We start from the raw sequence: 13,518 nt of genomic DNA on the forward strand, positions 1-13,518 counted from the left end.
TCAATGGTTGACAAAAAGTCGGTAGGTGGTTGCTAGGAAGTCTGTAGACAGATTGTAGACAGTCTACGGGATGTCGCTAAATCCTATTGATATTTTGCAACAACAATAAATTAAATGTTGGTAAAAAGTTTTATGAGGGTACTGCGCTCGAGCAGCGTGAAAAGCACCGGGGAAGCGATGTAGAAATTAAATGCTTTCAGTGCCCGAAACCAAACCACTCAGGAATCTCGTAAGGAGTGCTGCTCTGCTGTAGTCATACATGAAGCTCGCCCACAAAGGCGAGCTTCATCTCTCGCCCTTCAGTAAACTGCTTACGTTTTGCTTTCGTCTTTTGACCTCAGCATCGAAGCAACACGTCTGCTAGCTGTTCGTTCACCACACTACTACCATATGACGGAGGCGACGAAGCTCTGTGCGGGGTCGATTCCGCCTGTGTAGGATCCCAAAGCATTTTTGCGGGTGGGACCGACCCCTTACTTCCGGCTTCATTGAGAATTTTGGCGCAACCTGTAGTGTATTGATATAATAAATTCATTTACATCCCCAAGAAACCGAAAAATGGCGAGCTGTTGCCTTTGCTCTTACGGTGGATGGCTAATGCTCCGCAAATTTCTCGTGTGCTTTGACCGCAGCATCGCCTTAAAATTACTTTTCTTGATTACAGATCTTTTGATCTGTAATGTAGAACAGGAGTATCAACCCCCAGTTTCTTAGTAAAATTGTTAGTTGGCAGTCAGCGCTGCGTGATGTCTCGTCCTTCTTAGACCCGTCTTTCCGCCAGTCGAAACTGTAAACAAAAAAGCAGAGTTAACAAAGAAATATACACAGGTAAAAGGCGAAAACTGCAGTTTCGATTCAGCGCCAACCAAGGTCCTCGAACATGGCGGACTCCGCACTTTTTCCTCCCCGCGGTATGGCTCGCTTCACCAATTCACAAAGGTTCTCCGGTGAACGAACCCCATGAAAAAAATATTTGCCTCGCGTTGTGATACCGACACAACAGCGTGTATAACGATGACTGTGATGATAGCTTCGATGACTGCGGCGCCAGCAGCTTCACGCAAACCTCTGGAAAATGGGCCCATCTCCCCGCGAGGGGGACTCGAATAAATGCGTCGCATAGGGGGTGGGTGTATTGCGTTAACGTTTAGTATTTGGGGAGTTGGTGGTAGTGAATGCGTTGTATCAGCAGCTTCTTGACGTAGTTTGAATGAGTCAAGGAAATTTCGTCATTCTTGCGTGTTTCGCTTTGTTTACAAAGCAAGAAACGCAAATGCTTGTGGAGTTGTTAACTAACTAACTAACTGACTGACTGACTGACTGACTGACTGACTGACTGACTGCAACGGCTTACTTGCACGAATGCTTTGCTCTGTGGACAGCCAATGCACTCGCCATTTGTACAAGTGCGGCACGGACACAGACAGCTGGCTGGCGCCGCATCTTTTCAAAGTGCTACGAGTTGTGCTGCGCCTCCGCCAGACGGCGCCACGGGTCCCGCGACCGAGAGAAGACGCAGTGAAACATCACCCTCGCGAGGGGCACGATCAAATGCAGAGCATTTCCGGGGGCGCACGACGTTAAGTAGTTTGCGTTACGTTAATGTTCTCGCACTTGTGGCAACTGCTGACGAGAGAACGCTAGTCAGCAGAAATTTGAATGAGTCAAGGATATAAGGCGCATTCGTAGCGTCCCATTCTGTGTCGGCTTTGTGGCGCAGTGGGTAGAGTACCATGTACATTGCCCGCAGGGTCGAGGGATCGAAACCGGGCGCCGGGTAGTATTTTTTTATATAGTAGGGACAATGACGGTGCGGACTACGGACGTCGACGCGGGTGACTTCGTGAGTTACTGAAATGCTCTGCATTTAAAAATTGGGATAGCAAAGTTTACGGCGTAGTAACATATTGTACAGAAATTCTGAGCATTGCCTACTGGCACGAAAGCAATCTTAAGCCGCTTTTGTTACAGCAAAGCTGTCTACGGCTGGGATCCAGCCGATTATCTCCGGCGACAGAGCAATGTAGACAAGAATGGCGCGTTAGCGTAGCGGCACCTTGCAGCGCGCACGCAAATCCTCGGGCTCGTAAAATTGTGCGCCGCACTTTCGCCGTGTGGATAACATTCATAAAACAGTTAAAAAAGATTCAGAGAAACTTGCACTCCCGCGCGATACTTGAATGCGGAAAATGTTGTAGGTGAGCATTGCCGAACACAATAAAATTTTAGTGTCACTGCTTATCTGCATAGTTGCGGTGCTACCAATCGTCGTCATATGCATCGAAGAAGTCGCCGTGTTCTTCGCGACGAGTGGTAAATGCAAAATCATCCTCATCATTGTAGACTTCCAACAGCTGTTTGTGATCGATTCGAAGCAGTGGTGGCGGGATCTACGAGTCGTCTCCAAAATGAGGGCACACTCGTAGCCATGTCTGTAATTATCCACAATGTCTTCTAGAGGATGCGGCGGCCACAGTAACCTCTTCCAAGCAGGGTGTCTTTTAATATTTAGCATTAGGGCGGGAGTTTTTCTTTTTCCCTTAAAGCCACTGGGCTAGCCGGGAACTCGGCGGCCGCCGCGATGCACGCTCGCACGAGCGCTCGCCCTTTTCGTAGCCAGTGACTCGGCGGTCGCCGCGAGGCACGCGCTCCGGAACGCTGGCTGTTTTCTCGCTCCTGGAGGATTTTGCCAGATTTTTTCTTGTTAAAACCACTGCGCGTTCTAAGGACGCTCGGCGGTCGCCGTGAGGCACGCGGTCACGAGGTTTTTAACCGAGCGCAAGCTGCGCGCTGACGCACAGCTGGCACGGCGACGGGAGCGAGCGCAGCCGAGCACAAGCTGCGCGCTGACCGCGCGGACGCACAGATGACGCTGCGGTGAGAGCGGCGGAGCGCGCAGCTGCCGCGGCGATGAGAATGGGGGAGGGATGCGGACCACGCCGCGACAACGACGCGGGACAAGGCGAGTTAAAAGATGCGTTGCATCTAAAAAATTCATTTATTGCAAGTATCAAAGCTACTGTCCGCCTTAACTGCCCACGTTGCAAAAAAAAAACGGTGATTTTTGTTTCCACCTTGGTTTCGGCGGCTTCAACTAGGATAGCATTCTCTACACGAAACATTGTTTGCACCAGTTCGAGTCCGCGTCCTCAAAAATCTAAGAAGCATTGGCGGAGCACATCGACTGCCGAAAGCGCTTCATTATAAGCTTCGGACGGATTTCACAGGCGACATCATCGCGAACGTTGGCGAGTTCTTCCCACAGTTCACCGATGCTGCTGTCTTGGTTGGCACCCACTGACTGGGCGGGTTCCGTCGCGAGTCCCGCGCATCGGAAACAGTTCCGGAAAGTATTGGGCGTCACGTCGCTCCGTGCGAGGCACAATGTCTCAGTCGCGGTTCTTGCTCCGTGGTCGCGGCCAATCCACATCTCAATCGCCGCTCCGAGATCATGCATTTCGGTGGCCATTCTAGGCGTCCAGAGTTCGATATATCGGATGTGAACTTCGTTATAAGGAATATGTTTCCCATGTATTTCCGTAACTGAATTATTTTTGTTCGTTATATAGCATAATTCGCTCTATCCGGGTTAGTTATAGCCGGGTTTGACTGTAGTTCCTTTTTGGACGAACGGAGGAACGCCACCGTTCCATTAGGGCCAGTGGAACTGTAACGGTAACTCGTTAGGTATTTAAAGGAACGGTAGGAACGGCGTTCCTTCTGCCAACGTTACATTGCTAGGAATTGGCTGTTTTGTATGCCAAGGCTCGAGTACAAAAATCACCGAGTCGCTACGGTATTTCTCTTCCTATAAAAGCTGGCCAATTTGCCCGCCCTTCAGTGGAACGCGCCTTCCCGAAGGCCAAAAACAGAAGAATGACCACGCAGCGGGCCGCAGCTTGTGCTTGCTTTCATGCCCGTTGAGCTTACGCGGCGTTCGACGGGTGAACAGCGCAGCCGCGAGAATTCTTCTCACCTTTCATCGCTTGTCTGGGGAGGCCAGGATGCGCGTCTGGCCGATAGAATTGTCGCCTGCCGGGGAAAGGTTACGGGCGGCGCTGCAGGTGCCTTGTGAAACCACCGTATATTGTCAGGGTGTTGCGACCGGGCGGGGGCACCCGATCCGTTCTCCGTGGCCTCCAACATACGAAGGGTAGCGTGTATGATGCGAGCGGCCAGCCGCTGTTGCAGCCGTGAAGAAGTCCAGAGCAGTAGAATAACGTAACTGTTTACTTCATGGCGAGAGGTGAGCCGAAGCCCAAAAAAACATACAATGCCCCGACGGGCGAGGTTACAATACAGGACACGAGCAGAGCGACCGCATGGATTCGCTGCTCAGACAGGAATGAATTTCAACGTTTGTGCTGCTTCTATTTATACCCAAAAAAACGCCCCCAAGAGTAACACGCCACGAACATCACAGACGCCCACACGCTCTGTCCATCGTTCGTGAGTCACCCATGGCTTCGTCCCACATGGCGTTCGAGAGGGGGGGAGAGAGTGTCCTTGAAAGGTGCCGGGGTCGCGCTATCAACTGCTGATCGTGCCGATAGCGAAACGTCTGAGCCGGGAATGTCAAGGCGGGACTCTCCGACGCGCAGGGGCCTGAAGGGTGTGGCGCTGGCAGCCGCCGGAGGCACGTTGCAAAGCGAGGTGACTGACCCGGCATGGCGAGACACGAAAGTATGATTCACCGACACGCGGGCGCTCATGGTCGATTCCCACGTGGTCGCTGATCCGGGAAAACACGTGGCATTGGCTGATTCGTAACAAGGGGTGATTACCGCATTAGTGCGCGCACGCCGCGGGTGCGTTGTTGTCGGGGGAGTTGCTCTCGCTGTGAGGTCATTCGAAGGGTCACTGGTATTGCAGGGTCACCGGGTCACTGGAATTGTTTGGGATCGCAGGTTTGGACCCCTCAAAGGAAAGCGCGATCTCGTTGTCACCACTTGTTCAATCCCACGACCCCTTCAACCAACTTGTTATCAAGAACTGCTCGACCGTGGATGAAGTCCTTGCTGAATGCCGACGCTTCGAGGAAGCAAAATGCCGCCACATTGTGCAAAACTTCACTAGGCTCCCCAACACAGCGGCCACGTCGTCCTGCGAGAGCTCACCACTTCCTCCGCGTGACTCTTCTTCGCCCGAAAATGTGGTACACATTGTGCGTCGAGAGCTGGAAGCAATGGCTCCACCTACTCTCATTTCCCCACCAGACCACGTAACACGCACGCTATCCCTGATCCAGACCATAGTACGCCAATTCTTCCAATTCTTTTTCCATGTTCCCCCCCTCCCAAAAATAAAAAGAATAACCTGGGGAACAACACCCGCTCCAGCAACGCTATGGCAGGTTTGCAGCCAATCAAAAATAAATGAACAGGGGTTATAACCCAAACGTACTTTTTGTAGTAAAAGCCAATTTGTAGAATGCAAAATTAAATACACCCCCATATTGGTACACTTTCGGCACGCACTGTTTGAACACACGGCAGCAGGAGCACAGCACAAAGGAGCAGCGTCCGGAAGAATTACGCAGCGGATGACTGTACAGACACAGTTGACACCATGAAAGTTCCAGAAGCTGTAGAACTTGAGTTCCGTCTTCTTCACATGTCTCTATCTTCAGGCGTCGCCCAAAAGGTCGTAGGGGAAGGCAGATGTCACGTGCAGAGCCAAGAGGTATCGGCTACTAGATGCCAAATTCACTGTCGCGAAATGTCCGGCATGCTGTTACCGACAAACTCCACCAGTCCTATTAAAATTTTCACCGCTTCAGCGTTGTCCAGTGCCTGACGCAAATAAGGAGGTTCCAGTGGGAGGCGAACGAGGCGACTTAATCTGGACACAAAGGGAACTGTTTTTGCACAATCCAGGAGATAGTGGCTGATGGAAGGAGCACTGAGACCGCAGAAGCACGTGTTGTTATGCAGCAGATCCACCCGGTGGAAATAATGGGGAAACCGTCCATGTCCGGTTAAAAGTTGGGCGAGTCTTCGGGGCGGAGGAAAGAATGGCGGTATGGCCAGAACACTTGGTACCCATCGAAACAACTCAGTGTCTGTGTTGTCGGAGCTCCACCTACGTTGCCACTCCAGCCGACCTACCTTCAAGAGCCGTGCTCTTACAATTCGCTTCGAAGTACGCCCCTCCACTTCTGCACCCCTAGTTGCCGCACTTGTAGCGACGAGATCGGCGAGCTCATTGCCCCACACACCGGAGTGGCTGGGAACGTGGAAGAGGGAGACTGGAACGGAAGAAGCCAGTGATTGATAGTTTACTTGAATTTCATGAACAGTTTCCGAGGGGTTGAAAGGATCTCCTAAAGCCAAAAGCAAAGACAGACAGTCAGAATAAATGAAAACGGGACAGGAGGGCTTGTTGTTGTTGAGGGAACAAACGGTGTAAGGCAATAGCTTCTGCGCCATAAGAGCTGGTCGGTGGCAAAATTCGAAACCTTTGCGTCACCAAAACCTCATCAGACGAGCTGAGCACAACGAACGCTGCACCGGCAGATGTCGTGGTAAAAGAGCCGTCTGTGTACGCATGTAAACCAGGGCTCAACTTTATCTTCTCAGCTGTACGGCAGTCTATCCTGCGATGTGGAATCGCCAAGCGTAGAGCGGGATGACAGCAGGTCCAGAGAAGAGGATGTTCCACCTCGCCCGGGAAAATGCGTGTTCCATGCAGCTCAGTGGACTGCCGCCGGTGAAACAAATCGAAAAGACCTGTCTCGATGTCCAAGATGATCGACAGCGGAAGGGAGTTTGCCAATACTTCCAGCGCCGCGGTTCTAGTTGTGGTGTAAGCTCCGGTGACCACAAACAGTGACGAACGCATCAAGGAGTGAATTTTAGCTTTTAACAAATGGTGCTGATGATCACCCCACCATGCCGCTGCAGCATAAGTTACAGTCGGCAGAATTGCTCTGTGGTAAAGAAGGCGAAGGTGACTGCGGTCCAGAAAGGAATGAAGACGCGCAAAACCGATGAGGGCGGCGGACATCTTCTCAATGCGGTTCCGCAAATGATTCGTGTGGGCAACAAAGGTCAAGTGGCTATCGAACACCACACCCAAGAGCTTCATCTCAGTGACTTGCCGCAAAGTCGTGCCGCACAGCTTAATGGTCGGCTTCCGCTGTGCACCTCTCTGTCCTCTCGATACCAGCAGACATGTACACTTGGTGGGGTTCAATTTTAACTTCGCAGCACCCGTCCATTTTAATATTTTCTCTAGAGTCTCGTTGGCGAGATTCTCAAGCGCCCGCCGTGTACCTCCCTTGATTACGACTACTGTATCGTCAGCGTAGGCCTGAATATGCACATTAGGTTGTACAGGAAGGCACAGTAGGTCATGAATCGCGATGTTCCACAATAGCGGGCTCAAAGGTGAGCCCTGGGGGCTGCCCATCGTTGTCTGGACACGCACACTCCCCGCATGACTTCTGTAGTGCACCGACCTTCCATGTAAGAAGGATTCAAGCAAGCGGTAAATGTTAAAAGGGCAGCGGTGGGCTCGCAGGAAGTAAAGCAAGAAAGGGTGCCATATTGAGTCAAACGCTCCTTTAAAGTCCAATGAAATGAGCAGAGCCAACGATCCCTCTTCACGGCAAGCCTGGAGACGCAAGCGCAGGTTGTGCAGCGCCGATGTCGCACTCTGTCCCTGAGTGAATCCATACTGATGTTCGTGCAGTAGGCTGGACGTGTGCAGGAAGAAGTAAAGTCGACCGTTCAGCATGCGTTCCAGTAACTTACCGAGTAGAGATGAAATGCAAATGGTGCGGTATGAAGAGGGGTCTTGCGGCGGGCGGTTCGGTTTCAGAAGAAAATTTCCTGGCGTACCATAGTACGCCAGGAAATTGATAATAGCGGCCTCGGTTCTTTGTGCTCCCTCAGTCGCCCTTGCACCCACGATCTTCCCCCCGCCACTGCTCTCCGTGCCCCGTACATGCCTCCGCGATATCGCAACCCGGATGAATGGCGTACTCCTGACGACAAACCAATTTGCTTCACCTGTCACCGCGTCGGTCATGTTTCTCGATACTGTCCAAGCCGCTGGCCAACAGGACCCCGTTCCGGGTTTTATAGCTACCAACGCCCAATGACGACCCGACCTTTTGTCCCTCGCCGAAACCAGGACGCCCCGGATTCCCGCTCGCCTGTTGAACAACCTATTGGCCGAAACAGTCGCTCACCGTCCCCTCGCCATCGCCTATCGCCGTCGCCCCGGCTCCGCCGTTTCTCTTCTCCCCCCTATCCTGGACGCCCCATTCCGGAAAACTAGACGATGCAGCGCTTAGAGGTGACGCTGCCATGATGACTCGGCCCGAAAATCCTCTTTTTACTGCTTAGCCCCGCCCTAACCTTCTGGAGATCACTGTCGATGGTGTATGTGTTCAGGCGTTAGTGGACACTGGTGCGCAAATTTCTGTAATAAGTTCGGACCTTTGCCGACGACTCAAAAAAGTTCGCACTGCTTCCCCTTCCTGTGTAGTTGCGAGTCGCCAATGGGGGCACGCTACCCATTCTTGGAACGTGCACCGCTCGTGTCACCATCGCAAATCACCACATCCCTGTATTGTTTCATGTCTTACCGCACTGCCCTCACGATATCATCATTGGACTCGACTTCCTTACAGAAACTTCTGCGCTCATCGACTGCTCCACGGGTGAAGTTCGACTTGGACTGCCAGTTTTTCCCCTTATCACTGATGAAGTAGAATTTCGCCTTCGGTCGGAGAAGTTCACCCGCTTGCCGCCAAAAACTGTCACATACGTTAATTTTTTTTCTACTCCTGCCGTACCCGAAGGTTCGTACGTCCTTGCCCTGATCACTGACGTTCTGCTGTTACGACAGGCGACTCTTCCTCATTCCCTCATTACAGTCACCAACAATCATCCCACCCTTCCGCTTTTGAATTTTGGTTCTTCCCCACAAGTCGTCTACGAAGGAATGCCCTTCTCTGTGGTCACAGATCAGCATGCTCTTTGCTGGCTCTCATCATAGAAGGACCCCACTGGAAGGCTGGGCCGCTGGGCTCTCCGGCTTCAAGAATACTCATTTACTGTTATCCATAACTCCGGACGGTTACCCCAGGACGCCGACTCCTTGTCGCGCTATCCCGTCGACAGCCCAGATGCAAATGAGATTGAAGGCCAAGTCTGTTCTATCTCATGCCTGCCCAACATCGCGGTCGAACAACGACGCGATGAATGCTTGCGGCACATCATCGAACGCCTACTCAACCCAGCAGGATGCTTCCCTTCGTCACTATCTCCCTAAGGACAGGACTTAATACCATAGAAATCTTCGTACAGATGGCCCCGATCTTTTTCTCGTCGTTCCTGAACAGTTGCGACTGTCCATCCTTCAGCAACTTCATGACGAACCAACTGCAGGCCACCTAGGCATCGCGTGGACCTACGACCGCGTTCGCCGCCGGTTCTTCTGGCCGAAGATGTACCGATCGGTGAAGCGCTATGTAACATCATGTGATCCCTGCCAACGACGGAAGACCCATACCGTGGCCCCCGCCGGCCTCCTGCAGCCCATCGACGTCCCCATTGAACCCTTTTACCGTGTCGGCCTAGATTTGCTCGGACCTTTTTCTACTTACACTTTGGGAAACAAGTGGGTTGCCGTTGCCATTGACTATGCAACTCGTTTTGCAATCACCAGCAGTGTTGCGGAGTTACCAGTCCGGAATCGAAATGAATCCGGAATCATTCCACATTTTCGCGACCCCGGAATGGAATGGGAATGGAAGGGCGACAATACTTGAAGGAATGAAATGGGAATGGAATTAAGTGCCTTTTGCCCGGAATGGAATGGAATTACATGTATTTTCCCAAAATAAAGCACACGTACTTTTTCCGTCTACGCGCGGTTTATGTCAAAATATGCATAAACACGCAAAAGAACCCACCAGCCCAAGTTCAAACATCAGCAAGCCGGTGCCTTGAATTTAACAGCAACACAGTACTGTTAAAATCGATTGACTGGTTTCAAGCACGGTATATGTATAAGCAGCGACCCTACTACAATTCTGCCCTTATACGCCTCGAGCGCGGCCTGTAGGGGCGCCACTGAAATCCCCCTAGCGGCCCGTTTCGAAAGCAGGCGCGGGAGTCGGCGTCCCTCTCCCCAGTGCCGCGGCTGCTTTTGCGGCACGTCCACGGCTGAGATTTACCGTGTGTGGGCGTTTGAAATCCAAGGTTATGTGGAGCAGTCACTCTGTTCGCAAATGAGGTGTGTTTACGAGAGTGTAAATGTTTCTGACGCGATATTAGTGTGGTATATTCGGTCTGTATAAGCGCCAGGTGTGTGTCACAGGCATGCGGCGTGGAACCGGCGTGTGATGGAGCCGATTGTAGTTACACTGACCTGAATTTACTAGCAGTGTCTCCGTAACCACCGGTTCCTCAGATGTTCATGCTACGGCTATACACTACGATTTAAATTGGTTTAGTGTGCTTACATTTACATATTCAGCGGGGCACTCATACCTGACAGCACGTCAATTCGTTTGCCAATATTATACCTCACATATTGATCACCACCATTTACAAGCCAGACTGTGTTAATTTCGGGAATATTCAACAAAAGTACGATGGACAATGCATAATTATACTCGGGTATCAGTACACGACAAAGTCCTCTTGTTGTGAGGTGAGCGCCCGCAAACATTCATCTGCTCCTCTGCGAGCAGCGCGGAGACGAGCTTAGAATATATTCCGCGTCCGCGACTAATGCTTCTTCGAAATATCGTCGTACGGCACAGGGAGCCAGCAGAATAAAGCAGAAACTGAAATCATAGGGCCCTATAACATACTACTCTCTTCCAACGACACCTTTCATCGCTTGTTGAATAGCCTACCCTGTATACTTCCAAAAATGCGGCCGCCGTATGATCAGCTGTTCGTTGAAGTAGAAAAACAAAAGGAAAGTGAACGCGAGATATGTGTGTGTGCGATTACTAAAACGTTCATTGCTTGATTCCGCTCCGCATTTGTACACAGCATTCCCCCCCCCCCACCCCCCACCCCCCCCCACATCGATGCCTCGCGAAATAGCAGTGCATTTCGCGTATAGTTGGTCTAGTGAACCCTACCTGGCTTAAGTTTCGACGAACGTCTTTAGCATGTCAGAAGCTGCACTGTTTTTTTTTTCGTTAGAGAATTATGTTTCTTAATTCCGCACTTGCACCGCATTTATTTTTGCGTGGTTTCATTGCCTTGGTGTGTGGGCACATATTTAACGACGCACAGCTAGGCTTGGAATATACTTAACATTTTTGTATGGTTTATATGCCTATAAAAGGCATAAGTTATTGTCCGGGATTGGGTAATCACATCCCCGAAACATAGTTTTCTGCGACGTATATATTCGAAACGAAGCCGTATTCGCTGTCCACGCTGCAAAATGAAGCCAACCTCTCATTGTGCCAGTATCAGGTCTAAACGAGGCGACAGTAGAATTCATTTGTGCCTGATGTTTTGGAGGTGACAGGGGTGATCTGTTGCTACCATCGCCGACGCCCGGAAGAGCGGCGACGAAGCGCGCAGCACCGCGTCTCCGGGTGGCTCTTGCAGGCGATCGCGAACTCTACGAAGACACAGCTGCTTTTTAAGTGACCTAAACGTACTCTTTGCCTATAGACGTCACCATAACAAGTTTTTTAGGGCGCGGAAAGGCGAAAAGAAGCGAAACAGAACCAAACACTGCACGAGCCCCTATCAGCCACGCAGCGCAAATCCCGTCAACGCCGCGGAGAAGCGGCGGCAGGCGGCGCAGCGATCGCGAAGCTCGAGGCGTATATACAGCGCTGCTACGACATTCGTCGCGATGCTCCGCGTAATAACCGCGGCTCTAAGCCGTTGGTATGCGTGGTGGGGAACTACCGCGGATGCATCCCCCCTGAACCCCTTCTGTCCCACTAACTTGGCCTTGTGATTTTTTACCTAGGCGGCGCATCCGCCCCGGCTGCGAGCTGTCTCCGCCCCCCCCCCCCCCTCAACTTTTGTTTTTTGCTTCTGAAACCTTCGGCGACTCGCATCCAACCTTCCCGTCAGCGGGACGCTGGCGCGGTGCTTGTGTTCACTGCAAACTTCCCCATATCAGCTTACGCCTCGTCTCACCTCCCGCTCCCCAGTTCTCTCCCAGGAACGTTTGCAATACTGTCCCTCCTGTCTAGATACTTGGACGCCTTTGCCCGAAGAAGCGTCGACGAAGGCCTCAAATATTGGTTCGGGGATCCACCCGAAATAGGAGGGCCCACGAAATAGGAACTGCGGCGACGGCTGCGCCTCCCAGCTCCGACGCGGCAATTAGCGGCTGAATAAAGGCCGAGTTCGCTCTGTTCTAGGGAGCGTCTGCAAAATCAGCGAACAGCTCGTGGCACAAACGAACCTCTCACCAGATAGAAGAAGCTCTTAATCGACCAGATTTAGGGGAAATCCTCAAGGTGGAGTAAGTTTCTATGAAGAAAAGTTTGACATCCATCTGAATGCCGCCATACGGATACAGAGGAAAGCTACAAAGAAGGAGCTCTCCGTCACCTGAACAGTCGCTACTGCAACCGACAAAAATATAATAAATAATTCTCGAGACAGCAAGTAGAGCTTTGATGACGACTTCTGCTTCCCCATGCTGAATGTAAGACTTAAGTAACCGCACACCTGGCGCCTGAAGGGAGGGGAGGAGGAGGAGGGGTGGGGGCTCTTGTTGGCCCTGCCGCCGCGCTGGCGCCTGTGGGCGACAAAAGAAGCCCAATGATTGATTTAGGAGCACGCTTATACTGTAAAAGCTGGGCGATGCTTCCCCCTTCACTTTCTGTGCTACCCCCCTCTTCCTCCTAGCTTTTTATGGGAAATAAACACCGATTTCATAGCACACTGCCGCACACTTGCTCCTGCGCCCAGCGGCTCACGTATACGCACAATACGTCCGCCAACATGGCACATTGGAAACAGTTTTTTTTTATATTACCCGTGAAGAAAAAAAAACAAGCTGCACGCTGCAAGCTTTGTTCCGAAACGGTTCCGACCTATTGGAAAGCGAACGCTAGCCGCTTTCCCTTGCTTTCCCGACTCTCAAGGGCAGTTTTCAGTGTAAATGCGACGTCAGCTGACGTGGAACGCGTGTTTTCCACGGCATCCCTGATAATGACAGCAAAGCGAAACCGGCTCTCAAACGTAAAAGTGTGAACGATCTGCCAATTTGTAAAAGAAAAAAACAAGACTCAAATTAGTATATGAACAAGTGCACTATCCCAGTATACACTCACGAGAGAAAAAAAATTATCCCGGCGCACTGGTTTCCACCGAGACACCCATACAAAGGTCGCGCATACTCTAAGCACAGCCTGAACTTTCGATCGTGTGCAGTGGATGATACCAGACGCACGTAACTAAGCTTTTCGGCAAGGGCGACATTGCATGCCTGCACACACGCAAACACAGAAAGTTCTCAACCTATCCATGCTTTCAACGCGCGCTTGACATCCGTGGGAGCTTACGA

Source organism: Haemaphysalis longicornis, unplaced genomic scaffold (genome assembly GCF_048455015.1).
Source record: "Haemaphysalis longicornis isolate Haplotype H1 unplaced genomic scaffold, Haemaphysalis longicornis Haplotype H1 scaffold_1, whole genome shotgun sequence".
NCBI classification, from domain to species: Eukaryota; Metazoa; Arthropoda; class Arachnida; order Ixodida; family Ixodidae; genus Haemaphysalis; species Haemaphysalis longicornis.